We start from the raw sequence: 5,059 nt of genomic DNA on the forward strand, positions 1-5,059 counted from the left end.
TTTTACTGTTTTAGAACTTTCTAAAAGTCATATGTATGATTTTCATTACTCAGTTATTCAACCCCATTACAAAAGTCATGTTAAGATGTGTTACACTGATACAGATAGTTTTATATATCATATACAAACAAATAACTTTTATTATGATTTAAAAAAATACTTTTTACATTATTTTGATACTAGTAATTGTAAAAGTAATGAATATAGTTTACCAATTCAAAATAATAAAGTTCCTGGTCTATTTAAACTTGAAATGGGGACTAAAGTTATAACCGAATTTGTTGGACTTCGATCGAAGTTACATATATTGTATTAAAACCACCAATAGCACTATAAAAAAAGCAAAAGGAATTAAGAGAAACATTGTACGTGATTTTAATGTATCAGATTATGAAAAATCTCTGCATGAAGGTAACGTAATTCGTAAAACAAATATTTTATTTAAATCAATTAAACATGAATTATTTACATGTGCCGTAAATAAAATTGCTTTATTAGCTGATGATAGCCATATCAAAGAATAAGATTTCGACTAAGGCATGGGGGCACATAAGTTTATTTAATTTTAAATAGGTTTTGAAAATAGATACTTATTTGTTAAATTTAAATGTTTTTAATAAAAATACATATTTGTAACATATTTCATATTTTGTTTAAATTCTAAGTCAGAAAATGTCTGTATCGTTTGTAAATATGTGGAAAAAAGAATAAAATGGGTATAATAAAATAATAAATTGTTTTATTAATTCATATTTTTAAAATAAAAAGTTTTATAAAGAAACTAATGACGAAAGAATACTATGAACATGCTCACAAGAGATAAATTACATAAATTGAGCCCTACAGTAAGTTGTAAACTTGAGTCGCAAAATACTAACTCAACAATACTATATTTTGTTGATTCACGTATAGAAAACCATACTCGGGACAAACTGAAAAAAAAGATCGTTTTACATCTTGACCCGGTCGGGAATCAAACCCGAGGTCTCCGTGTCTCAGTTCAGCTTGATAACCGCTGAGCCACGGAGCTCGTCAAACCGCTGTGTGGACGAAGCGTTCTGTGCATGTATTTTTTGTTCATTGTAATAAATTTTATTGATATACCTTGGTATCTAATTACAATATGAATGAACGTGTTCTAACGTGAATAGTAATTTGAACGACTATGACACAAAACATTTTAGCAAGGACAAAATCGCGCCGCGCATGCATTTTTATTTGAGTGCAGTGCGCAAACTGTATGTGACATGTATCACTTTTGTACGATCAAGCGCATAGTCCACACCACAGGACGTTGCTTCCAATAAATTTAAGTATTTAAAAACTAAAACAATGGTAATTTGCTTTATATATTTAATTGTTTCTTATAGATATAAGATTGATTTAATGTTATTCTAAATTTATGTTTTTTTACAGACGCCGCAATACGTAGATGATGTGACTGTGAATTCAGATAATGAAACATTTATTCCCTATTCTTTTGAACATGCTCAACGTCTATCAGATGGATTGACTGAGGAATTAATTAAAATACAAGCTTTCGAAAAATCAAAAGCAAAGGCGCGTGAACAGAAGGTACCAAAAAATTTCTTTCTTTATTATTAATTTAAATAAGATGGGATAAACCACATAGATTGAGCTAGCCCCATAGTTAGTGGTAAACTTGTGTCGCAGGATAAGTACCAACGATACTATAATTTTTAATAAATCCCACCCAGGTCAATCTAATAAACACTATTTTTCCATGTTAGCCTGGTCGGGGATCAAACCCGTTTTATTAGAATTATTGTTATGTGTATTTTTATTTTTTGTTACAGACAACAGGACGCGATACCCCCTATCTTTCCAGATAGTGAAACATTAATACCAGAGTCATTTCAATGTCCTCGAGATTCGTTTGGATTCTCCGAAGAATTTTTCAAGATACAATCAAAATTAAGTACTCATTAACGGAAAATGAAGTTAAAGGGGGGTCGCAATAAGGTATATTTTTCCAAAAAGATTGTCAAATCACATGTTCCCCATCAATCGTTTGTGATAAAAAGTGCTCCCCACAAAGGTCTTAGACTGATCAAGATTCAAGTGCTTGACTTAGAGTGTAATCAAGTAATAAGTGACTGTCTTCAGGACGATAGGGTCTTATTGAGCTCTCAATATGTGGTAAAAGATGTTGGTGATGAAATTATGGACCAGACTGAAAAAAATATTAGTAATATTTCAAAAAAATTTTGTAACTATAGTCATACCAATTGGTTTTGAAATTAATGTCATGTCAATTAATGTAATTTCCTTTATCAGTTTTCATGTCATTGTGTTATTTTTTACAGATTTGTGTTATTTGCCCAAGATATGTGCCTTTATTTTATAGTTTAATTAGGAACCATAACCTAAATAAATAAAAAGAACACAATATATTTTATTCAATAAAAAATTTTATTATTCGAAAAATCTTATTATAATTTAAATAAAGAAGTAAACACAAAATTGTCTTGACACCACTTTTTAAACAGAGTGCATTTTTCAAAGCACACCTTTTTTTATGATGAACACAATTTAACACCTGATTATTCTCCTCACAATAATCCTCATATAATTTAAGTAATTTACGACAACCCTTTTCACCCAGTTCTATAATTTCACAATCGTTGCAATTGCAGTTGTCAGCCGGCATCGGTCGCGAGTGCCCGCGGACGCGTGAGATCTTACTCACTACTCACTGCTGACTCATTGTCGAGAATAATGGCTTCAAAAACAGTAAAATATTCTAGTTGCAATATAGTTATTAACGAACTCTTAGCGTTTCTAGTGAATGTGTTGGACTATATGGACGAGGAGAGCATTCACCAGCTGGTGACGTCTTCTTTCAACCAGGAGAGTATTGCGACTGCAAAATCGTTGCTATTTGACTCTGTTCTAAATGCGAAGAAGATGCCGTTACATCGCAGAGAAGGGAAGAAAAGAATGTCCAGAGACATTGATGACATGATTAGCCTATTGTAAGGGATAACGGGAGTGAATATCCCGATATTTGTTGCCAAAGACATTTGGTTCCAAGTGTTGGTTTTGATCATATTGATTGTACACGATTGTTAAAAGATATTACGAAGCTACAAAATCAAGTCAGTTGGCTAAAAGAAAAATCAGAACAAACCGTTACTTCTGAAATGTTTGAGATGTTAAAATCAGAGGTGGATAGTTTAAAACAAGTGTCACATACGGAGCAGTTACATTCCAGCTACTATGTTAACAAAAGACGAGGAGCATGTTTACAAGATAGTTATTGTGAGCTCAACAGTGGCCCTATAGGTCATTCTTATGTGCCGATAAAATCTTTGCAAACAGCTGATGTGGGGGTAGATCGACTTTCAACTCCGACGCAGTCGCAACTGAATCGCACTAACTATGATAAGTGTGTCTCAACTTACTCCAAGCTAACAGTGGAAACGGAAGATCGAGAAGAGCGCAACAATGGTGGCAGTAGCGGGTGCGCGAGAGAGGCAGCGGTCAGATCGAACACGGAAGCGTCGTTGCCTGACGCATCGCTTACGATAGGTTGTGTGAGCGAGAGCCACAACCAAACCAGTCCCAGCAGCGACGACCGGGAGGGGCAGCGTGTCGGTGTAAGTGCGAGTGAGACGGCGCTTCGAGTGCAATCTCCTGTCTCGAATGCACCGGTTAACTCTTACTGCTCGTACTCGACAGCTGTGGCGGCGGCAGCAGATAAACCGTATTAACGCAGTGATGTGATAATGCAACCTAAGAGTGTGAATGCTATAGGAAGTGTTTCGATTAAGGACTGTTCGCAGGTTCCTGTGGAGGGTGACGAGTGGGGAAAAGTACATTATGGGTCGTCTAAAAGATATAAGCAGGCCAACTCTTAAGACGGCCTCTGTGGTTCAGCGGTAGTACGCTTGTCTGTGACACCGGAGGTCCCGGGTTCGAATCCCGGTCAAGGCATGATGAGAAAAGAACTTTTTCTGATTGTCCTGGGTCTTGGATGTTTATCTATATAAGTATTTATTATAAAATATAGTATCGTTGAGTTGGTATCTCGTAACACAAGTTTCGAACTTACTTCGAGGCTAACTCAATCAGTGTAATTTGTCCCGTATATATTTATTTATTTATTTATTTACTCTTGACTTTGATTCGATCTCGATATTCGATCTCGATTCGATCTCGACAAAATCTGATATTGATCACAAAACGGTACTCTTGAGCCGAATCGAATCGAAATCGAGATCGAGTTGAAATCCACCTAAAATGGCGATCCGTTAACCATTTCCGGGTGATGACGTAATTTACATCGAATGAAAGGTTCTTTATAGTGACACTACAATTTAAGATTTTAAATTTACAATGACTATTTATCTTTTATAAACAGACATATTTTGCAAAGTATCTGTAAATACGAGTTATTTTACATTAAATAAAGGCACAATAACTAGTGAAACTTTACTTATATTCGATCAGACAAAAGAATTTTGTTGGATTAGTTAATACCTTTGCACTATTTTTAAAAAAGAAGAACTTTGACAGTGACATTTCATTCAAAAAGGGGCGCGGGATTGTAAAAAAAAATTAAGTTTTAAACTTGCAAGTGCTTCGAATGTTTGAAAAAATGTTTAAGTGGTTTTGTGGTGCCTATTTATCAATGTTTATATTATTTATTGATATGGGTTGTAAAAGTAAGTCAAGGAGTAAGCCCCGTGCGTTAAGAGTGCAAGGTCTACATATTATGTATACCTTGCACCAAAGCTTCCAACTTGGGATAATATCCCAAGTTGGAAGCTTTGGTGAATGTTTTGTAAGAAAATCCAGGAATCGCTAAAGGTCATCTGCGTTCCGTTGAAGTAAAGCGATAATAAACGCAAATGGGAACAAATTATCATTACTCTAAACGCTATGGGAGGGACGCAAAAAGATGCCAAATGTTGGTCAAAGGTAAGATGTTAAATGTATAATACTTATATGTAGGTACATAAAAATAAGTAAATATTGGTAATAGTTTGTTTGTAAAGATAATTTTGAGGCAAGTTTCATTATTCAATCATAAATG

At 34.4% G+C, this 5,059-nt stretch overlaps 1 pseudogene; it reads left to right on the top strand.

Annotated features, from left to right (window-relative positions):
• Window positions 1-2,739: 2,739 nt before the first annotated feature.
• On the top strand, window positions 2,740-3,734 carry LOC132904114 (uncharacterized; annotated as a pseudogene).
• The last annotated feature ends 1,325 nt before the right edge of the window (window positions 3,735-5,059 follow it).

This window comes from Amyelois transitella, chromosome W, assembly GCF_032362555.1.
Source record: "Amyelois transitella isolate CPQ chromosome W, ilAmyTran1.1, whole genome shotgun sequence".
In the NCBI taxonomy this organism is placed as follows: Eukaryota; Metazoa; Arthropoda; class Insecta; order Lepidoptera; family Pyralidae; genus Amyelois; species Amyelois transitella.